The 27,469-nt window shown below is 43.2% G+C and overlaps 2 pseudogenes; both read left to right on the forward strand.

The window, feature by feature from the left end:
* Nucleotides 1-5,287, forward strand: part of LOC125408229 (rab GDP dissociation inhibitor alpha-like) — a 176,952-nt pseudogene extending 171,665 nt beyond the window's left edge.
* Nucleotides 5,288-5,846: 559 nt separating this feature from the next.
* LOC146889305 (protein FAM50A-like) overlaps nt 5,847-27,469 on the forward strand; it is a 31,669-nt pseudogene continuing 10,046 nt past the window's right edge.

The raw sequence follows: 27,469 nt of genomic DNA on the forward strand, positions 1-27,469 counted from the left end.
AGTTTTTATGGTATTTGTTTTAAGGTATTTGTCATAGTAGTATAAAGAGATAGCATACTGAGACTTTAACCTTTTTTTTAAAATCATGTTCTTTGATTAGAGAGGAAACGGTTCACAAATTTTACATATGTGGAACTGAATTTAGACCAGCGATTAAGATATCTTTAACAAAATAAACACTAGGACCATTTACTCATTACTTTAACTGTAAGACAAGAAATCTGTTTTCAGGACTCTGGCTAACTGGTGATCTCCTGTAGCCTCCATGAAAATGACTAGTATACTTAGAGGAATATTCAGAACTTCATACACAAAGAAAGATGGCCAAGAAGAAACAGTTATTAGACTGCTGAAACTTTCCTCTCTATTGCTACAATTAGAGTGCACTCTCATGCCCAAGATGCCAATACTTATGGCTTCTTAGATCTGCTGTAGTCTTTCTGCATGCTTCCTTGCAGTGCCTATTAAAGAAGCAACATATGATATCACTTTAACTTCAACATGATTTTGTTAGCTTTCTCCACAATTTGCAAACACATAAGAATTCAAAGTCTGAATCTTCTACTATCTAATAACAATACTAGGGCACCGCAAATGATTAATGGACAAAAGTCCTTGACAGTACCATTGGTACCAGTCATGGTGCTACATGCCTATTAGCAAGCACCCACAGGGTTAAGGCTGAAAACACAGTGAGTTCCGGGCCAGTCCAAGGTACATAGTGAGACCATATGTCCACAACTGCAAAACAAAATAAAAGAAAACAAACAACAACAAAAAACACCCAAACTTGGGTTATTTACACATATATTCTACCACGTCTGACTGAACTTTTCTGGTTTGCAGAGTTTCACTCAATGACAAAGACACAATACCTAAGAAAACAGGAGAATTGTATAAATATGAACAAAATAACGTTGGTTTCATATTGAGAAAGGAGAGTGGGTTTTAGCTGTAACAGCAGCTGTTGTCATTGATGAATAATAGTAATACTTGTTTATATAAGCAAATTGTACTTTTCAAAGTATAGTCACATTATTGAGTCACATACATGTGATCGGGGCCTGTGAAATAGAAGGTGAGGTAATGTCAACAAGCTGCAACTCTGAGGGGAAGTACCTTGGCCAAACTTACGCATATGTCAAGTACATCTGTGGTCTCAAATCCATGTTTCTGTTCTTGGACCACTTTTCTTCCCTTTCTACCAACTGCTTCATTTAATTTTCACTTCTGTATGGAGAACAATGACCCTAAGTCCATTTCATGGTTAAGAATTTACCTACAAAGAAAAGATGGCTACTCATAATTTCTTTATTGAGAAGAATCAGAATCACGGTTCGAAAATCTATCATTGTTGCCATATAAATGTATCTTTAGGAAAAATGAATCAGAAAGATGGTTATGATCTTTCTCAAAACACAATTTTATCAGTGTGCTTGTTCTTAAATTTTATTATACTGTAGAAACTTATTAAAATATTATTTCACTTAAATAGGTAGAAAATATATCCCATTTCATTGAGTCCTGAAGGGGCACATCCTTAAAGGAATCCTCTAAGCAAAAGAGAAAAGGGTAACCTATGAAGCAATATTTGGGCTTCAGGCATATAGGAAACATCTGCATTTCTTTTCCTCACCACAGTCTATGTGTCACCACTGTCAGTCTTGGAAGGTAGATCAATCATTTGAATCAACTATAGTAAGCAACCACCAAAATAGCAGATGAGGTAGACAAAGGCTGCCATATTTTCCCATAGCCCTATCTTTTCTCATTTCCATACACACTGCCTCCTTCTTTTCTTTTGAAGCTGCTGAACAAGTCTCCATTCAAAGGGTAGGGTGTTTGAAAGGAGAACATGTCTTTGAAGGACATATCTTGCAGGCTCAGCTCAGGTAGCAAATTTCTCAGTAACATCCTTCTTCCAACTCACCTCCACTGCATGATTACAGTTCCCCTAGGTTTCTATAGTTTTTCTAATTGAGGTAATATTACAAAGCATAAGTTTAAAGATGAATCATTTTAGAGTATTTAATTTAGCACTATGAGGCACATTCATAGTATTGTGTTGCCATTAGTACAGTCTAATCCTAGAACTTTCTCCTCACGACAAAAGGAGACTCTAACCTATCAAGAAGTCAATTCCTATTTCTCTCCTCCTAGCCCTTAGCAAGTACTAATCTCTTCTGATTCTTTGTACATGCCAGCTTTTAAATAGATTATATCGGTGTAATCCTACAACATGTTTTCTTTCATTGTGATCTTACACCTAGACTCCTATGGGCAGGTGAATATATCTTTTAGTATGTATTAATATTTCATTCAGATTTTGTGGCTAAATAACCCACTTTATATATAGGATATATTTTATGCCCAATTTATCCATTGGTGAATATTAGAGGTGTTGCCACTTTTTGGATTTTATGAATAATACTTTCAAAAGTCTTGATAGTTGGCTCAGCAGATTAGAGCACTTGTTTTGTTTTGGATTTGGTTTTTTGAGACAGGGTTTCTCTGTAGCTTTAGAGCTTGTCCTGGAACTCACTCTGCAGAACAGACTGATCTCAAACTCACAGAGGTCTGCCTGTCTCCCCTCCCAAGTGCTGGGATTAAAGGTGTGTGCCACCACCGCTCGGCAAAAGCACTTATTTTTACAGAGGGCCCAGGTTCAATTCTGACACCCACATGGTAGCTCCCAACTGTCCATAACTCCAGTTTTAGGAAATTCAGCACCCTCATCTGACTTCCACAGGCACCAATAATTCATGTGTATACAGACATGAGCAAATAAAATACATACACATAAAATAGTGAATATAAAATATTATTTAAAAAGTAAATGAAATACAAAGTAAAGGAGAAGATCACTGTTAACATAGTTTCCCCAACTCCTGGTAGCACAAGTACTAATTCTAGGACCCCAGAACCTTGAGGTTCGGCTTTCTTGCAAGCTGGCTCTTTTCCAGAGAGTCCTTTATTCTGAATTTCTGGGCTCTTTCTTTGTGGGACTACTCCTTTATGCTATGCTAACTGACCCTCTGTAAAATAGAATATTCTGGATGGAAAGTTTAAAGAAGAAGGAGGATGCCAAGATGGGCCCCAAGTCCATAGGAAGGACACCTGAAATAGTTGAAAACAACTATTGCCTACCTGGGCAGTTTTCTCTATCTCACTAGTAGGGTGGGAATAGTACTGTAGATTTGGTCCCCATTATGCTGAGAAAACTTCCCCATCATTTTCCTCACTATAGATTGAGTGCCATCTAAGGGTGGACATATATGCTGCACAAACCTATGGATGACATCATCATGGAGAATGGTAAGGTGGTGGGTGTGAAATCTGAGGGAGAGGTAGTTATGCCTTGTGCATTTGTTACTGTGGCTCAATTAAGGCTTAGTCTTTTTAGGGCTATGTTCATAGGGAGCCTTATGGCTGATAAGTTTGCTATTGCTTAACCCTGAGAGCCTCATAACTAGGAAATGGGTGATCAATAAAAGTCTACATAGCTATTCCTATTGGCAGAAAGTATCCTTCAAATTGCTAAGTAAGGTGGTAGGTGCCTGTAATTCCAGTACTAGGGAGCAGAGGCAGATGGATTTAAATCAAGACACAATCTTCAGAAGTCACATGCTGTGTCTGTTATCCTGAAAGTATTCTTTTGGAAAGGGTATCATGTATCCAAGGCTGGCTTCAAATAGTCTATATAGCTGCAGATGAACTCTTAATCCTTGCACTTCCACCTTCTTCATGCTGGGATTACGGGTGTGTGTCAATATACCTGGTTAATACAGTGCTAGAAATCTAACCTAAGGCTCTATGCATGATAGGCAAGCATTCTACCAACTGAGACAAATGCCCCCACCCCAAAAAGCATCCTTCATCCTGATATGGTGGTGCATGAGCAATGAGGTGGCTAAGGGAAGAAGATCCTGAGTTTGAGACCAGTTTGGGTCAAATAGACTCAAACAAAAACCCCATCAACAGTGAAAAAAAAGTGTTTGTGATCATTGTGTTTCAGCAGTAGGGTCACCACCTAGTCCTATATGTGAGAGTTCACCTCTCAGAGCTTCAAGAAAGGGGTTATGTGCATAGGAGGGATAGTATTGACAACTCAGCTGCCTGGCTTGACTTTTGACTTGGCTTACTACTACACAGGGAAAGGGGTAATCTGATAGGTGTAAAGTCTTCTGGTGCCTTCATAGGTGGCCCGCTGCAAGCAGCTGATCTGTGACCCTAGCTACATCCCAGGCCATGTACAGAAGGCTGGCCAGGTAATTCGCTGTATCTGTATCCTCAGCCACCCCATCAAGAACACAAATGATGCCAATTCCTGTCAAATTATCATCCCTCAGAACCAGGACAACAGGAAGTCAGGTACGCCAAGCCATGAAGGATTACCTTCGGTTTCTAAGCCTATAGTCTCACAGGAAGTCTTGGGGCTTCTTGTGACATTTTGTTATGGAATATACCTGGGTTTGGACGGCCTTCCCTTCTTTATTAGAGTGATAGTTTAAAGGTTTCTGCATGTTGGTCTGGGCAGGGGCAGGTGGGCCAAATTCCTATCCATTTCCTAAGTACTACCTTTTTATGTGGTCATTTCCCCTGGCATATGTTAACCGAGCGCTTCTTGGGGTCAGACATCTATGTGTGCATGATCTCCTATGCGCCGAACGTGGCAGCACAGGGCAAATACATCACCATTGCCAGCACCACCGTGGAAACTGCAGAACCGGAAAAGGAGGTTGAGTCTGCATTGGAGCTGTTGGAACTCATTGACCAGAAGTGAGGTGCTGAGCCAAATTGGGAAGGCTGGGTTGAAGACCAGGAATGGACAAGGCCTATTGTGTAACTTTAATCTAACTCTGTCTTCCATTTGCCCTTCAGGTTTGTGGCTATAAGTGATTTGTATGAACCATTTGATGGTGGTTTCGAGAGTCAGGTAAGAACCCTGTCTTAGTCAGCCCTGCCTTTTGAAGCCTACCCAAGATCCTCTGTCTGACTTCTCTAAGCTCTGGGGCTTTACCTATTTACAGGTGTTTTGTTCCAGCTCCTATGATGCCACCACACGCTTGGAGACCACCTGCAATGACAACAAAGATATCTACAAACACATGGCTGGGACTGCCTTTGATTTTGAGAACATGAAGCACAAACAGAATGATGTCTTTGGAGAGGCTGATCAGTGATTGCTGACTCCCCTCCTCCAGCCCCTACTACCCTCTCTCCAACAGGTATGTCCTTCTCTGGGGCAGGGAAGATAGTATGGCTGGGCACATCCCTGTTTCCAGCATCTTCTGTTTCCCCACCACATTCTGATCACCCACCTCACTGATTTGATTCACCAACCAAATCCTTAAGCTTAGCGATAGTTTGAGAGATGGGGGTTTGATAGTATCCTCTTTCTTGGCCTACCCTTGTTCTAGAAAAAGAGGATTCCTGTGTGTGTGTGTGTGTGTGTGTGTGTGTGTGTGTGTGTGTGTGTGTGTGTACATATACACCCTAAATCTGCTGTTTGGGAAGGAGTAGAGGAAAACTGTCTCTGTCCCCAGTGTTTTTACTCTCATTGTAGTGGCCTTTGTCTCCTCCCCCAACTCTTATGTGTTGGAGAGAAGGGACCCCTCCCAGCACAAAATTGCATTCCTTCTCCCCCTTATAAATTATTCTAATGTATTAACTATAGCCTACCTGTCTGTCCCTCAGCCTTTCTGTGCAGCCTGGGGCTGTAGAGTGAGCTGACCTGACCTCTCCCAGTCCTGGCAGAGTCTGGGTTGTGTGAAGGTTTAGGTATGGCCCCTTCTGGGGATTGATCTATTTTTAATTTCTTGTCTTTGTGTTCTGTTCTCTGATAAATGTCAAATAAGAGCCAAGCAGAAGAAGATGGGATAGTGGATGCAAACCCCAGTATGCCCTGCCCCATGTTTTTTCCTTTAGTGGTGGGAAACCCTTATCTTGCAAAGTGAATGTATCCCCTTCCTCAATCTCTAGTGTATTTCACAGCAAACAAAAACCTCCAAATAAAACTGTTGTAACCTGAATCTGTATCTTTAGGTTCTCTGCTCAAAGTTTATTGGGTTGTTTTGCAGGAATGCAGCAGTTTAGCTTCTGGAATTATAACTGTATCCTCAAGGGTGAAGTAGGTCGATCAGCAACTGTTGTTCTGTCATCTTTGCACTTGTGGCTTCTTTTTTATCTTTTTGGTATTTTGAGACAGGGTTTCTCTTTGTAACAGCTCTGGTTGTCCTGGAACTCAGTAGGTAAACCAGGTTGGCCTTGAACTCTGCCTACCTCTGCCTTCTGAGTGCTTGGATTAAGGTGTGTGCCACCACTGCCCAGCTGCAGTAGTGGTTTCTAAGTCAAAGTCAAAGAGAAGGCATCTAGGTGTGGAGACTTTGGGTTCAAGGCTATTCTGGGCTCTCTGAGGCAGGGAAGCACAGGTGAGATGACTCAATGGATGAAGGCACTTTCCAGGGAACCTTGAATTTGATCTTTGGATCCCAGCTCCATAATATGACCTCTGCACACGTTCCATGACTTTTGCACACACACACACACACACACACACACACACACACACACACACACAGAGAGAGAGAGAGAGAGAGAGAGAGAGAGAGAGAGAGAGAGAGACAGACAGACAGACAGAGAGAGAGAGAGAGAGAGAAATTTAAGATTTTATGTGTATGTGTGTTTTCCTTAGACAAACGTGCACCACTTGCATGTATGCTGTCGGCAAAGGCCGGTAGAGAGAGTTGGATCTCTGGAGTTACATACAATCTGTTGGGAGCTGCTATGTGGTTGCTGGGAATTGACCCTGGGTCCTCTGGAAGTACCTTTCCTCTAGTACCCATTACTGACTGAGCCATCTCTTCAGTCTCACACACAAATTTTCAAGAGGGGATTCAGAGCCAGCTTCATTCCTAGGAAAGCAAAGGGAGCTACACTTAGCCTTGGATGATAACCAAAAATCCAAGCCCTCAAGAGTTTGTGGTTCATGCCTTTAATGCCAGCATTTGGGAGGCAGGGGCAGGCAGAACTCTGTGAATTTGAGGCCAGCCTGGTCTATAGAGTAAGTTCCAGGACAGCTAAGGTTACACAGAGAAATTTTGTTTCAGGAAAAAAAAATCCAAGTTACCAAATAAGTGACAGTCTGTGACAAAGTAGGGGAAATAGCCTCAGAGTTATGAGGACACCTGATCATGAGACATAGCTCAAAGAGCTCTTAAGAACCAAGTCAGGGGAGCGTTGTGCTCAGTCTTGGGGTCAACAGGAGACTGTAAGGGGACTGTAGGTCTAGCTTAAGACAGCAGTTAACTTTGAGGGCTTTCAAGAAACTAAGGGACACAGCACTGTCACAAAAGTGCGAGCAGAACTGGTAGTTTATCAAAACACAGTAAAGGAAGGGCCCAGCCTCCTGTGGGGCGGGGCTGGACGAGGTGTGATCACAGGCCAGAGTCACGGGGGGAGGAGCATAAGGCATGGCCAGCGTCCATATGATTCCTGGTGGGTGACGTCATAGTCAGCTGACTAAACTGCCTTCCTCAGAACTCCTTCAAGCAGAAGTCTCCACCACCACGGCTGTTGTTGCTTCTCGTCGCTGCTCATAGCCACTGCCGCCACTACTGTCCCCATAGCCATAGCCATAGCCACTGTGGCTCAGTATAAGGGCGCCCCAAGCGAGGTGGGCCCTTCCATGCACCTGATGAAGAAAAAAAAGAAACAGCATGAGCAAATGGAGCAGAAGAAGCAGAGGATCGCAGAGGTATGGGCCAGGCCGGGGCGCCTCAGAGCATGTGCTTTGCGCAGGCCCTGGCAGTCTCATGCTGCTAGGCTCTGAGAGTCCCCTAGGCAGGCTAGGAGAGCCCAGAGGGTGGCCCCACACCAGGGACAGGACTTGCTTGTGCATCTCTGACTGGTATGGGAAGCCAGCTGAGACAGTGTAATCTGTAAAGTGGGCTCAGTGTTGGGCCCTGACAGAGATTGAGACCACTAGCTTGTGAAAACTTCAGCAAGAGGAATCCACAGTGGTGGTATTGATGTTTGTGAGACTTGAGCACAGAGTTTCATGTTCCCAGCCTTCTAATACATACAGGGAAGAGCTCATTTCCTGTGGAGAGGCACAGGAGTATTCCCCAGAGCCTTTAGCATCCCAGAGTACTAGTGTGTCCTTCAGGGCTTCTTCAGTGAGTGGCTACTGGATTCAGGGGTGTGGTACCGAGGAGACCTTGGTTTAATCCTTTGGGCAAGACTCCTGACAAGAGCAGGGCCTTAGCTCTCCAGGTGAGAACAGGCCCTATCTAGGGAAGTGAGAAGCCAAACCCAAGAACCAGGCATCAAATGGAGGTATCATCAACCCTCAGTCATGCTTGGATTGGCACATAGTTCTCTAGTTCTTACCTCATTGCCTTAGTGGCAGCTGGAAGTATACTTCGGCTGGCCATTCATTTGGGGGTACTGGTCAGAGAGGGACCTAAATGGTACCTATTAAGATAGGACTGGACTGAAGAACAGTGACCTGGATAGCTGCTGACAGCATCCTGGGCCAAAAAGAAGGAAAATTCTCACAGAGTTACCTCATTTTCTTGTTTATTCTTTTCTGAAATCCCTTGGTTTGGGTCTCAGGATCTTCAACTTAATGGTTGGGTAAGAAAAAAGGGCAAAGGTGAGTATGGTGGTGGCTGTAGGTTACTGAGGGAGTACTGATGCCCAGTTGGAGACCTGAAGAGGCCAGAGCAGCTTAGGGATGCCAAGGAAAGGATCACCTTTGGCCACTTTAGCCTTCCTAGCTTCATGGACCCTTCCACCCAGAAAAGGAAGGGTGAGTGTGTGTTTTCTAAGATTATATCATAGTGTGTCTGGGTACTGATCTGGGACCCACAGCTCCTCTTTCACTTCCACAGTGGAGTGGTGGATGGCCTTCACTGATGTGTCCCTCCCCTTCAGGAGAATTTAATGAAATCCAACATCGATAAGAAGTTTTCTGCCCACTATGACACTGTGGAAGCAGAGCTCAAGTCCAACACTGTGGGTAAGCAAGACACTTGTACCACCTTTTTCCAGACCCAGGAGCTACTCCTTCATTGACCCATGCCTTGGTAGGAAGCTAGAGAAGCTGTGAGAGAAGGCGTGCAAGAAGGAGGCCAAGTGCAAGTTCTCTTGCCTGTCCTTCACCTTGGAGGAAGAAGAGGGGGAGGTAAAGAGGAGGAAGAGGTGGCCATGCGTGAGGAGGAACTGGAGAGGGAATGTGAGGGCACTGCCAGCCAGAGCTCTGTCCTGGCATTTGGGCTAACATTTGGGCCAGCAAAGGAAGAAGCACACTCATTTTTTAGCCCTGGTCACCTACTGGGCTTGTGGTCCTCAGTTTCACACAGGGTAAGAAAAAAGAGAACTGAGGCAGTACCATGGTTTTAAAGCTAAAGTACAGAGGTACTGGCAGCAGGAGACTGAGTCAGAGCTAGGCCAGTAGTCCCTGTCCAGGAGCCACCAGTGTGGGAAGTTACCAGAGGACTAGTGCCTGGTCTAAAAGCATCCAGAAACTGTCCTTTGGGGCACACAGGATAAGTTGAGGGGAGAAGATAGCCTGCTGAAACTTTCTGAAATAATGGGAATGTTTGTGACTACACTACCAGGTATTGTGAGGGTTTTTTGTTTGCTTGATTTGGTATGGTTTTGGTTTTCCAAAATAGAGTTTATCTGTGTAATAGTCCTGGCTGTCTGGAACTCACTATGTAGACAAGACTGACCTTGAACTCACAGCGAACCACCTGCCTCTGTCTCCCTGAGTACTGGCATGAAAGTGTGTGCCATGCCTGGCCACTGCCAGGTATTATAACTGCTCACCACAGGTGGGCACTGGTAGCAATTGGTGAATTTCATCTTATACCTTCTGAAATTCAGTGCCTCTGATGTACAGCCCTTAGTGTGTATATCTGTTCTGTGCCTGGCCAGGCTACAAAGTCAGTATGGACTCCAAACACTCAGAAATGCTGCTTTCCTTAGAGCCCAGGGGAAATTACTAGATCTGTGTGAGAGATTGGGTCACATGGGGAATAGTTGGATTGGGTATGAAGGATGAGTATTTCATAGGACGAGTAGATAATGAGGTGAAACAGTTGGACTGAAATAACAGGACAAAGGACGCATTTGAGGACTTGGAATAAGTTAGGTAATAGCTGTTATCTTAGTCATGTAGGTCCCCCTTCCTGTGGTTGTTTCCTGCCACTGTAATTTTTTTAATTTATTTTATTGAGACAGGGGCTCATGTAGCTAAGACTGGCCTTGAACTTCCAATCCTCTTGATTTTCCTCAATGCTAAGATTATTAGTGTGTACTGCCACACTGGGCCTGTCCACTTTAATTTAGCAGTACATTTAACCCAACTGTATCTGAAATAATACCATTAGATAGCTTGTTGAGCTAGATATACATTCAGTAGTGCTCAGGGCTCTAGGTAGCAAGTAGTGCTTGATTTATTTTGAGACAGGGTCTTACGTAGCTCAGTCTGGCCTTGATAGTCATCTTTCCTCTACCTTAGGAGCAATTCTAGATTGCACAGGCTAGTGGAAAGGTTGTCAACCTCACTGTGTATTAGGGGGATCGTTGTCTTTCAGATAATCTTACTGTATAGCCTAGACTGGTCTCTAAATTTTAGAGCTGTTGCCTCAGCCTTCTGAGTGCTAGGATTACAGGTGTGTGCCACTATTCCGAGTTCACTGGGACTTTTGAAAAGCACTGGTGGCTCAGTCCAGTGCTCTAATGTGGGTCTCTGTCTCAATCTCCATCCATTGTCGGATGAAGGTTCCCTCTGATCCTGACTTCCTTGTTCATGTTTTCTCTCCTTCTGCTCCTCATTTGGACCTTAGGGGCTCAGTCCTGTGCTCCAGTGTGGGTCTCTGTCTCAATCTCCATCCATCGTCAGATGACAATTCCCTCTGATCCTGACTCCCTTGCTCACATTCTCCCTCCTTCTGCTTCTCATTTGAGCCCCCAAGGTCCAAATGAGGAGCAGAAGGAGGGAGAATATGAACAAGGAAATCAGGATCGTGAGGGGTGAGCTCACCCACTGATACAAGGGGACAGATCTAATGAGAGCTCACCAAGGCCAGCTGGACTGGGACTGAACGAGCATGTGATGAAACCGGATTCTCTGAATGTGGCTGACATGGGGACTGTCTAAGAAGCCATTGATAATGGCTCTGGGACTTGTTTCCTCTGCATGTACTGGCTTTTTGGGATCCTAGTCTGTTTGGATGCTCACCTTCCTAGACCTGGAGGGAGTGGGAAGGAACTTGAACTTCCCACAGGACAGGAAACCCTGACTGCTCTTAGGATTGGAGAGGGAGGAGGAGAGGGAGTGGGGGGAGTGGGAGGGTATTGGGAGGAGGGGAGGAAGTGGAAACATTTATAAATTAATAAAAAAGCACTGGTGGTGGGTTTTTTCTTTCCATCATTTTGAGGTCTTAGCAATAGGAACGGGACACCAAGCTCCCTGGCATCTATGATTATTTCTTTTAATTTATGCTTGTTATTTACTTAGGTTAGTAGTTCTGTTTTTTCCATTTGTTTTTCATTTTATTTATTTATTTTAGGGTTTTTTGAAACAAGGTTTTTCTGTGTAGTAGCCCTAGCAGCTCTAGAACTTGCTTTGTAGACAAGGCTGGCCTCAAAATCCCAAAGATCTGCCTTCCTTTGCCTCCTGAGTGCTGGAATTAAAGATGTGTGCCACCATCACATGGATGATTATTTTTAAGACAAGGTTTAACTACAGTTGTGGTATGTCTGGCACTCACTGTGTACACCAAGCTGGGCTTAAACTCTGATTCACATGCCTGTCCTCTTGAGAGTGCTGGGATTAAAGGTGTGTGCCACCGTGGCTGGCCAAATCAGTAGTTCTTAAAACATGTTCCAGTGGCATGAGAGACCTTACAGACACGTTCATGGAGATCAAAACCATTTTTAGTACAGGCATGTGCCACATGCTCTTAATCCCACTACTCAGGAGACAGAGGTAGGGACTGAAATCTCTGAATTTGAGCACGTCACTCAGGGTTAGATAAATATGACTGTCTAAAAACAAAACCACAGAATGGTTTTCTGAAAAATGGTAAGATGTTCTTTGTCTCATTGCTCTAGAGATCACCACAAAGAAAAGGAAATAGGGGAAGAACCCTGATGTAGACACAAGCTTCTTGCCTGACCAGATCAGGGAAGTAAAAACTGCCTGGCTCTGGTGCTGACTTTGGTATTGATCACGAAGTTGACCTTGGTGGAGACTCTTGCCCAGGGAGCGGCCCTGAACCTCATCCTTTGTCCATTTCCTCTCAGGAGGAAGAGAATCGGCTTCAAGAAGAGCTGTGTCAGGAATGGGAAGCCAAGCAGGAGAAAATCAAGAGTGAGTACTATATAGCTAGATACAGTTGGTTAGGCCTGTTATCTCAACACTCAACAGCTTAAGGCAAGAGGATCTAAAGTTTAAGGTCATCTTTAGCTACATAGCTTGTTTGAAGCCAGTCTTGACTACATGAGACACAATCTCTAAAAGTCAAAATCAAAGCAGACACAAAAACAATAAGTTCTAGTAGAGTTGAACATGTGTGATCCAGAGTTGGGGCAGTGAAAGAACAGGGCTAAGACCCAAGCAGTTCTCTTGCAAATATTCACCTTGGCTATGTAGCCCAAGGGAACTCTGGGCACTTGGGTCTCTAGACCAAGAGGCAACTCTTCTTTGTAGGTGAAGAGATTGAAATCACCTTTATTTACTGGGATGGCTCTGGACACTGGCGCACAGTTAAGGTAGGCTCCTTTGTCTTGAGTTCAAATAGAAAGCAGCTGATAGTCTTGGCTTGGGAAACCTCTGTGGGAGCAGGGTGGATCTTTGTCATTTTGGAAGTATTTCTTTGGGATGATGTCTTTCCTTCCCAACTCACTGGTATACCTGCTTCTGCAGATGAAAAAGGACAACACCATGCAGCAGTTCCTACAGAAAACACTCGAGATCTTGCGCAGAGACTTTAGTGAGCTCAGGTGAGCAAGCTATGCACTGTGTGCCTGTGTTATGCACCTGAAGAGCCTGCCTTCCCTGTCAGAGTATCAGACAACCAATGCTGACTGCTCCACTGCTGGGAAGTTCTTGTGCTGAGCACTGTGCTCCTTAAAGAGGAGAGTTGTGCTCTTTTTTCTTAACTTCCTGCTGTAGAGAGCTTAGGTGAGAGAGCCCTGCCTTAGTCATATGGTCCAGAAGTGGAGGACACTGGGACTCCTATCCCAGGTTCACTAAACTACAAAGCTTCCCTTAAGTATTAAGGCTTAAAGTATTGTGCCAGCTCACCGACTTCCAGGTTTTCATCCACTCCAATCTCTCTCAGGTCAGCAGGGGTGGAGCAGCTCATGTAAATCAAGAAGGACCTAATCCTCCCCCACATGAGTCCCTGAGTCATGCACACTGTTTCATAGGAAAGTCACTATACTCTTGTGCACTCTTCCAGGGCTAGTAGGCACAGTGGTGCCCGCTCTCACCCTATAGGTAGGAGTGTGGGGAGTAGTGGGTGATAGAGACCTAGATGGATCATCAAGCTTGCCTTTCCCACCCTCTGCTCCTAGCATCACAGCTTCTACGATTTCGTCGTCACCAAAGCACGAGGAAAGAGTGGTGAGTGACTCTAGCTTAGCTTAGCTTGCTCTAATATGTTGGGAAAGGCAGTAGTATGAGCTTGGGATCACTGCTTTTCCCCTCCAGGGCCACTCTTCAACTTCAGTGTTCATGACTGTTCAGTGATGCCACTGTGGAGAAGGATGAGGTATGATAGTGCCAGGGTACTGGGCAGGCAAAGATGCCCTGAGCCTAACATTAGGGTTATCCTTGGGGAGAAGTCACAGGAAGTCAAGGTCAGGAAGGATGGCCCTGAATCACAGCCTTCATTCCCCAATCACATGCAGGCAAAGTGGTGCTGAGGAGCTGGTGTGAGAAAAACAAGCACATCTTTCCTGCCAGTTGCTGGGAGCCCTATGACCCAGAGAAGAAATGGGACAAGTACACGGTGAGGAGGCAGGGAAGGCAGGGAGGAAGGTTAGGTCCTGGTAAGCCACTTCTTGGTGTCACAGTGCTGGTTCTGGGCAGTTCAAAGTCAGGGGATGGGAGTCATCTCAGCTTTTAGTGATCTGCAACCAGCCTGCCAGGAAACCAGAGATAATTAATCTGACATGGTGGAAATTACCTGTAATCTCTTCACAGGGGAGATTGAGGCAAGAGGAACACCAAGTTCCCAGATACACTAGGCTACATAGTGAGACCGTTATAACACACACACACACACACAGAGAGAGAGAGAGAGAGAGAGAGAGAGAGAGAGAGAGAGAGAGAGAGAGAGAGAATGAAAGAGGAGGAGGAGAATCAGAAGTGACATGCTAGCCTGCCCCTATTTATTTCCTGGCTTCCATTCCTTGTTTCATGTGTCCCCATGTTTTCATATCAGATCCGGTGAGCATCCAGAAGTGGGCATGACCTTCACTTTCCCCAGAGTGTCCCCCATGCCTTCAGGGCTCCAGGTGCCTAGATTCCCTGGGATCATGCCAGAGCACTCTGGGAGGAGGTTAGTTGCTATTCTCTCGCCCTAATACTGTCGTTACTGTTTTTCTCTTTTACAATAAAAAAGTACACATTGGAGGTAGAGTACATACATTATAAGAACCTGTGCTTTATTTTTAGGGAGTGAATAAATTAGTTTATTCACAATACGTGAATCCATTCCCTCCATATACGTCAAGATCATTTGCATCACTCCAAGGACTTCCTGGGTTTTAGCAGTCATTCCTCATCTCCAGGCCTAGACCTTGACAACCTTTAAGCTTTCTGTAGATTGGCCTCTTTGGACCTTTCCTTTCCTGGAAACAGAAAGGGATATTATGGGAACAAATCTGAGAGGAAAAGGAGGGCTTTCTGAGGGAAGGCCCAGGTGTTGCCATGGCCCAGTCCTCCCTTCCCCAGGACACTTAGACGTTGTCTTTGAATGTGCGGACATATCCTCAGGCTTGGCCAGGGCTCTAGAGTGAAAAGGGAGTACTTCCTTAGGCCTTTCTAGCTTCTTGTGTCCTCTTAGCTTCTATGGGTGCCTCAAAGTAACTGTTCACTTGCCACACCTGTGCCTACCCTGCTCAGTCTGCATGGGCACTGGTCACTATTACAGCAGTGGGGCAGAATCCATCTGGGGCTGGTCAGTGCTTCAACCTCCAGTACCAGTGACTCTACCATCTCAATGGCCAGGTCTCTCTGTTTCTCTTGAGTAAGCTGAGTCATAGTGAGTAGTCTGGCTTGGAGGCTAAGATTGCCTTTGTTTGGGGCCAGATGTTTGTCTGCACCATGGAGAGCCCCTTGCCTCTCTGGCAAGCATGATAGTGGCACTTTGTAGTGATCTTTGCTATGATTGACTCTGTTCCTATAGTAGAGACATCTGAGATCAGATTGAGGAGGGAAGAGAGTAGAACAGGTCAAGATATCTTGGGAGCACATTGTAGTAGGTAGTAAGACCAGACCATATCTACTCTTGATTTATGCTGCTGGGAGCTGCCCTGAATTTGAATTGTCTAGTCCTCTGTGACAACCCCATTCTGCCTTTAAAAGCCATCAGAAAAGGTACTGTGAAGAGTTTGCTCTCAGTTATCTCATTCACATATTAGTGCTTCAAATCCCCTCCTTAGCTCCCAAGCTCCCTGACTTCTATATTCATATGGATGAAGCCTAAGGGACTCTGAGCCTGATACCTAGATAGGAGCTATCTCCAGTTCTGCATCTTCTGGGAAGCAAACTCCTTGAAGTTCAATCATGAGTCTTCATGGAGGAAAGATCTAGATTGTTGGTTGTTTTTATTCTTAACTCTTTTGGGGACATGCCACCCAGCTTCCAAATAAATACACATGAAGTCTTATTACTTATAAATACCCAGCATTAGCTTGGCTTATTTCTAGCCAGCTTTCCTTAAATTAAATTATTCTAGCTACTTTTTGCCTCTGGGCTTTTTCCTTTTCTTACTTCTGCATGTCTTACTTTCACTCTTACTAAGTGGCAGGCTATGTGACTTGGGTGGGTGGCCCCTAGAGTCCTACTCTCCTTGTTCTCTTGTACCTTGATATCTCTTGCTCCCTTCTCTGCCTACCAGCCCCGTCTATCCTTTCTCCTGCCTTGCTATTGGCTGTTCAGCTCTTTATTAGACAAATCGCATGTTTTAGACAAGCACAGTAACACAGCTTTACAAATGCAGCAGATCTGTTTTCTGGAAACAACCCCAAGTGCCTGGGAAGTCCTTAGGATCAATACTAAGAGGACAAAAGTCTGTCATGGAAAGAGGCCAGTTTTTTTTTTTTTTGAGACAGTCTTTTTGTGTAGCCCCAGCTATCCTGAAACTCCCTATGTAGACCAGGTTGACCTCAAACTCATAGAGATCCACTTGTCTTTGCCTACACAGTGCTGAATTTAAAGACATATCAACATGGGTGGCTATAGAGGTCACATGTCACTTTTTTTTCCTTTTATATAAAACTGTATTTTATACTTTGGCACAGTGTTGTGGGAAACACACACTAGAATTTATTTATTTATCTTGGCAGACTTCCAATTTTATTATTACATATCTATTTTAGTCCTGAAGATGGAGTTTTGAATTCTTCTTTTTCATTTTTTCATATTTATTGAGCTCTACATTTTTCTCTGCCCCCTGTCCCTGCCTCTGCCCTCCCTCTTCAACCCTCCCCCAAGGTCCCCATGCTCCCGATTTACTCAGGAGATCTTTTCTTTTTCTACTTTCTACTTCCCATGTAAATTAGATCTATGTAAGTCTCTCTTAATGTCCTCATTGTTGTCTAAGTTCTCCAGGATTTTGGTTTGTAGGCTGCCTTTCTTTGCTTTATGTTTAAAAACCACCTATGAGTGAGTACATGTGATAATTGTCTTTCTGTATCTGAGTTACCTCACCCACAATAATGTTTTCTAGCTCTATCCATGTTCCTGCAAAATTCAAGATGTCTTTATATTTTCTGCTGTGTAGTACTCCATTGTGTAAATGTGCCACATTTTCCTTATCCATTCCTCAGTCGAGGGGCATTTAGGTTATTTCCAGGATCTGGCTATGACAAAGAAATCTGTAATGAACATAGTTGAAGACATGTCCTTGTGGCACGATTGAGCATTCTTTGGATATATACACAAAAGTGGTATTACTGGGTCTTAAGGAAGGTTGTTTGTTAATTTTCTGAGAAATATCCACACTGACATCCAAAGGGGTGTACCAGCTTGCATTCCCACCAGTAATGCAGAAGTGTTCCCCTTACCTCACATCCTCTCCAGCATAAAGTGTCATCAGTGTTTTTGATCTCGGTCATTCTTACAGGTGTAAGATGGAATCTCAGAGTTGTTTTGATTTGCATTTCTCTGATGACTAAGGATGTTGAACATTTCCTTAAGTGTCTTTCAGACATTTTAGATTCCTCTGTTGAGTGTTCTTTGTTTAGGTCTGTACTCCATTTTTTTTAATTGGATTATCTTTCTTTGGTGTTCCAATTTCTTAAGTTCTTTGGTGTCCAATTTCTTGAGTTCTTTGTATATTTTGGAGATCAGACCTCTGTCTGATGTGGGGTTAGTGAAGATCTTTTCCCATTCTGTAGGCTGTCATTTTGTCTTGTTGACTGTGTCCTTTGCTTTACAGAAGCTTTTCAGTTTCAGGAGGTCCCACTTATTAATTGCTTCTCTCAGTGTCTGTACTGCTGGGCTTATATTTAGGAAGAGGTTCTCTGGCCTAATGCGTGCAAGTGTACTTCCCACTTTCTCTTCTATAAGGTTCAGTGTGGCTGGATTTATGTTGAGGTCTTTGATCCATTTGGACTTGAGTTTTGTGCATTGTGATAGATATGGGTCTATTTTCATTCTTCTAAATGTTGATATCCAGTTATGCCAGCACCACTTGTAGAAATATGCTTTCCTTTTTCCATTTGATTTTTGCTTCCTTATCAAAAATCAGATGTTCAAAGATGTGTGGATTGATATCTGGGTCTTCTATTTTTTTTCTATTGGTCCTCCTGTCTGTTCTAATGCCAATACCAGGCTGTGTCCAGTACTGTAACTCTGTAGTAGAGTTCAAAGTCAGGGATTGTGATGCCCCCCCCCAGAAGTTCTTTTATTGTACAGGATTGTTTTGACTATCCTGAGTTTTTTGCTTTTCCATATGAAGTTGAGTATCATTCTTTCAAGGTCGTTGAAGAATTTTGCTGGGATTTTGATGAGCATTGCATTGAATTCTTTCAGAAATAGATAGAAATGTGTCTTTCTATTCTAAAACAGTGTAGTAGAGTTCTTTCTTTTTTAATATTTCAGATTTTTATTATTATTATTTCATTACTTTAAAAAAACAATCCAAATTCCCACTTTCTTCCCTCCTCCTATTCTGTCCACACACTCTCCCACCTCTCCCTCCTCCAATCCGAAGAGAGGGTAAGGCACTTTGCTTTGTGGAAGGTCCAAGGCCCACCCTACTATGTCTAGGCTGAGCAAGGTATACATCCAAAGAGAATAGAATCCCAAAAAGTTTGTACTTGCAGTAGAGACATATCCTAGTGCCACTGACAGGAGAGGTCACATTCTTGTTGTGGCTAATAGAGAGACAGAAGGCTGTGCCATGATGGAATACAGGATCCCTTTGTCTGAATTGTTGAGTGGCCTTGGGATATCTTTCTGTATGCTGTGAATATGCATTGCTCTCATTGGTTGATAAATAAAGCTGCTTTGGCCTATAGCAAGGCAGAATGGACAGGTGGAAAATCCAAGCAGAGATAAAGGAGAAGTAGGGTAGAGTCCTGGAGAAGCCGGCCAGCTGCTGAGGAAGGAAGACATGTAGAAAATGAGGTTAAACTATGTCCACCTGGCAATATATAGATTAAGAGAAATGGGTTAAGTTGTAAGAGCTAGTTAGTAAAAGCCCACGCTATTGGCCAAACATTTTTAAGTAATATTAAGCCTCTGAATGGTTACTGGGGAACTGGCCAGTGGAAAAGAAACATCTGGTTACATTGTGCTGTATTAGTTATGTTCCTTGTTGCAATAAAATGCCTGACAGAAGCACTTAAAGAAGAAAGCAGAATAGGGCTGGAGAGATGGTTCAGCATTTAGAAGCACTGACTGCTCTTCCAGAGACCAGGGTTCAATTACCAGTACACACATGGCAGTTCACAAGTGTCTGCAGCTCTAGTTCCAGGGGATCTCACACCCTTACACAGACATAACATAACAGGTAAAGCACCGATTCACATAAAATAAAATTTTACAAAAAGGAAGGGTTATTTTGGCTCAGAGTTTGATGGTACAGTCACTCATGGCAGAGAAAGCACGGTGGCAGGCGCTTGAGGCAACGGATCACATTGTGTCTACAGTCAGAAAGCAGAGTGAGGTGAAAGCTCGTGCTCAGCTCAGTTCCTTCTTTTATTATTTCTTGTACCCTGACCGGTAGGATGGTGTCACCCATACCCACAGAGAGGATCTTCCTATGTCAATTAACTCAATGTAGAAACTCCCACACAGACCCAACCAGAGGCTGGTCTTTTAGTGAATATAGAATCTAGACTGTAGATCCTGTCAAGTTGACAACATTAACCATCATGAAGCCAAGCTGGAAGAACAGGAGTAGAGGGTCCAGTTCCTAAGATTCCTGTGTGGAATTCAACTCTGGGCATCCCAGTGGACATTCAACTGTCTCCATATGGACCTCATTATTGGAAGCTGGTGCTTCACTGAGGAGGATTAACTAGGTGTGACCTAGGTACAGTAGGTCCTTGGGAGGTTCTCCGAGATGAATGTAGAGTTCAGGAGAGAAAACTGGGTTGCAGAAAGTAGGAAAGGAGCTGCTAGCAGATGCCATTCACTGTTCTGGAAATTCGTGACTTCATAAAGAAAGGGTATGGGTCATGCACAGAAGTAGTACAATGAGAAAGAATGCTATTGGTCCACTTGCCCAGGCTTCATTCCTGTTTCTTTTTGTTGTTGTTGTTTGTTGTTTTGTTTTTTGAGACAAGGCTTCTCTGTGTAACAGTTCTGGCTGTCCTGGAACTTGTTTTGTAGACCAGCCTGGCTGTGAACCCTGTGCTTCTTTTTTTCCTTTCCTTTTCTATTTTCTTTTGCAGTACTGGAGGTACTTTGAGAGTACTCTGCCACTAAGCTATGCCCTCAGCCCCGTTTTTCTGTCATTTTGTGATGTGGGTGTGTGTGCTACAAAGAAAGAAACAAAAACTGAAATAAAATGATGGGGCTTTTCTGGCATAAGGACATCAGTGACATCTAGCAAGATTATAGGAAGGTGTGGACAGGAAAATTATGCATTTGAGGCTAACTAGCATGGACTACAAAGTATAACCTTGTCTTACAAGGAAGGGAGAAAGAAGGAAGAAAGATTGAGAAAGTGTGATGATATTCAAATGACAAGCCACCAGGCAGATTTAGTGGTGCACACACAATTCAGAACTAGGGAGACAGAGGCAGGAGGATCAGAAGTTTAAGGTCACCCTCAGTTACACGGTCAGCTTGAGACTAGTCTGAACTACAAGAAACCCTGTCTTAAAACCAAACCAAGACAACAACAAGAAACCCAGAATCGTGTAGGAGACACTTCTAGGTGTGTCTGTGAGGTTGTTTTCAGAGAGGTTTAGGTGAGGGAAGGCCCTGAATATGGGCTGAAGTTCCAGACTGAATGAAAAAAGAAAAGAGAAAGTGAGTTGAGCACAAGCATACATCCCTCTCTGCTTCTTTGTGATCAGATACCTTATCATTGGGACTTTGTCTCATGCTGTGCAGTATTCTCAAAATGTAATCCAAAATAAACTATTCATTCTTTGAGGTCTTTTAAAGGTATTATGTCACAATAATATGAGAAGAGTAATTAGTACAATACTCTCCCCCCCCCACATCATTTACCTTGAGTGGTCAACCAGAAGCCAGCATGGATGGCAGATATCAAGGTATTTCATTCATTTTCAGCAGCAAGGTTCTGGGCCAGTCTTGTTCCCACAATGACCCCAACAATGGTTTGATGTGACCCACCTATTGAGTCTACATTCTGTCTCTCTATGCAAAGACAAGATCATATAGATATGCATCCTACTTCTCACCTTTCTATATAAAGTGCAGATTACCTACACACCCCTCTCCTCCTGGCCCCAGGGTTATTATCACTTGATAGCTGAGCATCTGCATTTTCTTTCTTTTTTTGGTGGGGAAGGGTGTACAAGACGGGGCTTCTCTGTAGCTTTGGAGCCTGTCCTGGAACTAGCTCTTATAGACCAGGCTGGTCTCGAACTCACAGCGATCTGCCTGCCTCTGCCTCATGAGTGCTGAGATTAAAGGCGTGTGCCACCACTGCCCGGCCATCTGCATGTATTTTCATATCATGTACATACAGACTAGTCATTTGTTATTATATCCCATAGTTCATATTGCAGATATTGGCAGTTTCCACCCAAGGCTTGTTCTATTTTGCAACACCAACAGCATTATGAAAGCACTGAGCTTTGCCTACACAGTGCCAGTCTCGGCACCTATTATCTAAGCTCAGATGAGAGACAAAGAAACAATGTCAGTGTGAAGTTTTATATATATATATATATATATATATATGTATGTATGTATATGTGTGTGTGTTTGTGTATATAAATATATATATGTATATATATATATATATTATATATGGTTGTTATGGGAATTCATTCAGCCAATAGTCTTATAGGTACTGGCCCATTAGGGCATGTTCTCAGGTACTATGAGTGTGGACTAATAAGTTCAGATGAAAAGCATGCTCACTCTCTTGACTGGTGGTCTGAGTTCTGTACACAGCTCCCAGCACTGACCAAGCTTAGGACTACAGTGGCTTCCTTACTGTGAGTGTTCACAAAATGAGTAGTTGTTATCCTTTATTCTGGGCTCTTGTGGACTTCCTTAATTATATACAGTCTGTTGTCCAACGTAGGGCATGAACCCATGACCCTGGGATTAATTGTCCCGTGCTCTACCGGCTGAGCTAGCTAGTACATCTGTAGAAAATACATTTACAGTTGGTTTTGAAGATTTGTTTATTTTTATTTATGTGTATGGGTGTTTTGCCTGCATGTGTATTTATGCATCTTGTGTAGTGCCTACAAAGACCAGAAGAGGGCGACAGATCCCCTGGAACTGGAGTTGTAGATTGTCGTGAGTCACAGTTTGGGTGCTGGGAACTGAACCCAGGACCTCTGCAAGAGTAGCAACTGATCTTAAATTCTGAGCCATCCTTCCAGATTCTCTTTGTTTTAAAATGAGGTTTTGTGTAACCCAGGCTGGCCCTGAAGTCATTTTTGTATCTAGGATGGTCTTCAACTCCTGATCCTTCTGTCTCTACCTCCCTTGTGGGGGGACTATAATCATGAACCACCATTCCCAGCTTTGGTGATCATTTTTTTGTTATGCTTCTCTATCTGTGCTTGAGTGTGGGTGTGAACATTGTCATAATGTATAGGCAGGCCAGAGGACAACTTGCAAGAGTCAGTTCTTTCTTGTTGTAATATAGGTTCTAAGCATCAAACTCACGTCCTCCGACTTGGCAGCAAGTACCTTTACTCATTGAGCCATTGAGCTATCTTGCCAGCCTCTCTAAATTTTCTCTTAGATTTATTGGTTTTATGTGTATCAGAGTTTTGTTGGCATTTAGATAGGTATCCATAAAGGCCAGAAGAGGATATTTGATCCCTTAGAACTGAAATTATACATGGTTTTAAGTCACCATGTAGATACTCAGAACCAAACACAGGTCCTTTGCAAGAACAAGTGTTCTAAACCACATAACTACATGTCTAGCCCTCCACCATTTAAAAAAAATTATTTATTTATTATGTCTCCAATGGTCTACCTGCATGAATGCCTGCATGCCTGATCTCATTACAGATGGTTATGAACCACCGTATGCTTGCTAGGAATTGAACTCAAGACCTCTCTGGAAGAGCAGCCAGTGCTCTTAACTGCTGAGTCTTCTCTCCAGCCCCCTTGTTTTTGTTTTTTCAAGATGGGTTTTCTCTGTGCAGCCCTGGCTGTCCTGGAACACACTTTGTAGACTAGGCAGGCCTCAAATTCAGAGATTCACCTGCCTCTGCCTCCCGAATGCTGGGATTAACGGCATGCACCACCACTGCATGGATCTAGCTCTCTACCTTAAAAAAATCCAGAATGTAGGTACCTTCCATGTATGAGGAAAATTAACCTTTGTGCCATCTAATAGAAGCATGAAAACATTTTTTCTGGTATTTCAAATATCTTAAAATGTTGATCTCCATCTTATTTATTGAGACAGTGTCTGCCAGTTGAACTTGGAACTCACTGGTAGACTAATCTACCTAGATAATTTACTCTTGGGATTCCCTGTCTCTCTGCCTTCTGAGTGCTGGAGTTAAAAAGAACCACACCTATTCAGCATTTGCATGGGTGCTGGGGATCTGAGCTCTGTTCCTCTTGCTTGTATAGCAAAACCTTTATTCAATGAGCCAGTTTCTCAAGTCAGAAAACTCCAAAAAATGTTTTGCTGGTTGTCTTTTGATTTCATGGTTTCTGCATTAGAAAGTTCTTCTGCAATTCAATATTGTAAATGAAGTGATTGCTATGCTGGCGAATTGTGCAGCCTTGGGGAGGATAGTTTCTGAGGGAAGAGAAGATAAAATTTTATAATGGGTAAGAAGGGGCATTAATAGAAAGAAGTGAAGGACAACTAAGGTGTTAAAAAGATTCTTATTTAGTTTTGATGTGTGTGTGTCTATGTATGGGTATGTGCTCATGCATATAGGTGCCTACAGAGGTGAGAAAAGTCACCAGGTCCCCTGGATCTGGAGTTATAGGCATCTGTGAACTGCTTGATGTGGGAGCTGGGAACCTGATTTAGTTCCCTACCACAGTAGTATGCATGCGTAACTGCTGAGCCTTCTTGTAAGCCCTAATACCTATACTAAGCTCTAGCATCTGTTCTGAGATGGGTTCTTGGTGAAAAGCATGTTCTGGGTGAACAGTTTTACTATTTGTGGACATGTTTTATAGAGATTCTTACCAGGTAGTCCAGTGGGACTGCCAAGCTGAGATGTGTATCTGTGAACTAGTGGTTCTGAAGAGACATTACAAGGCTCAGGAGAGATTTCATAGTTATTTCAAGAAAGATCTTATTTAATGCTGTTGAAGTAGAGATCGCCGTGGGAACCAAAGAATGGCACCTAGGCTTCCTGTGCAAGCAAATAAGATGCGAAAGATGGGACTGAGAAACAGATGTGACTGGGTGAGCAACTGTGTTTGGAGTTTGTGATATTTACATGAGAATGCTGAGTAACCACTGGTATTGGCCTTGAATCCCTCTCCTCAGTAATTACACAAGAATAACCTCTGCAGAAGCATACCCACTTCTCCTTCCCCACTCTCCCATCCCTCCCCTCCCCTCTTACTCTATGAGCCGAGGTATAAAACAGTGGGGTAAGCACTCTATAGCTCAGCCTAGCCCACCCCTGGATATTTGTTATATATATCTCTGTCCCCTTAGGTTTCAAAAATTTGTTTCTTGTGTCTTGGTTTTTGTTTGTTTGTTTGTTTTGTTTTTGAGACAGGGTCTTGCTATATAACCTAAGCTGGCCTAGATTCCAGGCTTGAGCCACCATGCTTGGCGTTATTTTAGGTTGAATATTCAACTGCATGTTCATAGGGTGAAAATCCAAGGAAATAGATCAGTGAAAACCCAGAAGGGTCACACCTTAGAAACAGGGCTACACTGACTGTTGGTAAAGGCTTCCTAGACTTGCCCTACCAAAGCTTAAAAACAGAACTTAACAGAGGATCATGTGCATCTCTAACCATCTACCGAAGTCCAATATTCTTCAGGAAGACAACAAATCCAGACATTCAAACCACAAAATAATCATAAATGTTCAGCATGCAATAAAGAACTACCACATACTCAAAGATCTTTAGCTAGAAGAAACAGGATAAGTGAGACAGAAAGAATGTTCCTAAATGTAAAATTAAAAGAATATGGAGAGTCAGAATAGAGTCACACACCTTTAATCCTAGCACTCAGGAGTTAGCAAGGCAGGAGAATCAGGAGTTCTAGGCAGCCTTGGCCAGATAGAGGGTTGAAGTCTAGCCCTGTCTTTATGAACCCAAGCCATAAAAGTTCCAAATGAGCTGGGCATTAGTGGTGCCTTCCTCTAATCCGAGCACTCTAGAGGCAGAGCAGGCAGATCTCTGAATTCAAGGCCAGCCTGATCTACAGAGTAAATTCCAGGACCAAATAAACTAACAAAAACAAACAAAAAAGAAATGAATAAATAGATACAGTAATAAAAGGAAACTTGAGCAAGATGACATAAACATGTAATCCCAGCACTCAGAAGCCTGAGACTAGAGGATCATTATGAATGTGAGGATAGCCTGGGCTACATATTGATATCCAGTGTCAGAAAACAAACTAGGGTAAAGATGTTCAACATCAAGCCTAATAGCCTGAGTTCAATTCACAGGACTCACATACTAGAAGGAAAGAACTGACTCGTAAAAATTAAGTTATCCTCTGGCACACATGCAAGCACACCCACACATGGGCGTTCGTACACACACACACACACACACACACACACACACACACATTAAAAAAAGGCCTAAACAGCCAGACAGTGGTGGCATGTGCCTTTAATCCCAGCACTTGGGAGGCAGGCAGATCTCTGTGAGTTCATGGCCAGCCTGGTCTACAAGAGCTAGTGCCAGGACAGGCTCCAAAGCTACAAAGAAACCCTGTCTCAAAAAAGCAAAAAAGAGGCCTAAATAAGTATGTAAGTAAAATAAAATAAAAGGGAGCTGAGTGTGATGTGCACACTGGTAATCAGAAATTGGTAATACAGTATAAAAGACATTCTTTCACAAAGATTTCTTCGAAGCTGGGCAGTGGTGGCACATGCCTTTAATCCCAGCATTCAGGAAGTAGAGGCAGACAGATCTCTGTGAGTTCAAGGCTAGCCTGGTACAGAAAGAGTTCTGGAACAGCTAGGGCTGTTACACAGAGATATCCTGTCTCGAAAGAAAAATTAAAACAAGTGTAAACAGGTTCCCCTGTCCCACTGTGTCTCATAGTCGCTTGTAAATAATCATTCGGAGAATTATGTTAATTATTAATGGTCGACCAATAACTCAGGCTTGTTACTAGCTCTTACATTTAAATTAACCCATATTTCTATCTATGTTTTACCACATGACTCAAGGCTTGTTACCACATTTTCTCCATGTCCTGCTTGTTTGGCAACTGGTTGACATCTCTCTTCTTGGGCAGCTAGCTTGCATCTCCTCTGGCTTTGCCTTTCTTTCTCCCTGTATCCAGTTTGGCTTTCTTGCTTAGCTATATTCTGCCTTGCTATAGACTAAAGAAGTTTTTATTAGCAACCAATGAGATGAAAATATATTTCTAACGTACAGAAGGGTTATCCCACAGTAAAAGAGCTGAGTATAATGATGCACACCTTTAATCTCAGCACTCAGGAGGCAGAGACAGGTGGATCTCTCTGAGTTTGAGGTCAGCCTGGTCTACAGAGTGAGTGCCAGGACAGCCAGGTTTACATAGTGAGACCCTGTCTGCATTTTTTTCACTCTTTTGGGGACTACCACCCAGCTCTCAAATAAGCACACAGAAACTTATTCTTTTTTTTGAAACAGTTGTAAATGGTTTATTTTTTTCTTTTGAACGCTTTCCTTGGGATAGGATTTCTCGGTCAAGGTGTATATGTGCATTATGGCTGTTGATGTAGATTAGCCTTCAGAAGTTCTGTGTCAAGTTTCATTGAAGATGCCTGCCCCTTCCTGCTGGCCTTGCTGTATACAAGCTGTATATGTATGAAATGAAATTAGCACTGGTTAAATCCAGCCCTCTAAACTAAGCTACAGACTGGGTGACTAGCCCTGGTCATCTGATGGAGGCTTATTCTTACTTAAGAATGTCCCCCCTTAACTTGCCTTGTTCCTAGCCAGCTGTTCTAACTTAAATTGTCCCATTTTTCTTTAACTACATTTTGCCTCTAGACATCTTACCTTTCTTTATTCTATGCATCTTTCTTTACTGCTTACTGTGTGGCTGGCTCTGTGGCTGTATGACTGGCCCCTGGTGTCCTCCTCTTCTTCTTTTCTTGGTCCTTCTTCTATCTATCCTAGATTTCTCCTCCTGTTTATTCTCTCCACCTGCCAGCCTTGCCCATCCCTCTCCTGCCTAGCTATTGGACATTCAGCTCTTTATCAGACCAATCAGGTGTTTCAGGCAGGCAAAGTAGCACAGCCTCACAGAGTTAAAGAAATGCATCATAAACAAAGCAATACAACTTTACATCTTTAAACAAATGTTCCACAGCATAAACAAATGCAACACATCTTAAACTAGTATTCCACAATAAGACCCTGTCTCAAAAATTTAAA

Source organism: Myodes glareolus, chromosome X (genome assembly GCF_982192425.1).
Source record: "Myodes glareolus chromosome X, mMyoGla1.1, whole genome shotgun sequence".
Taxonomy (NCBI): domain Eukaryota; kingdom Metazoa; phylum Chordata; class Mammalia; order Rodentia; family Cricetidae; genus Myodes; species Myodes glareolus.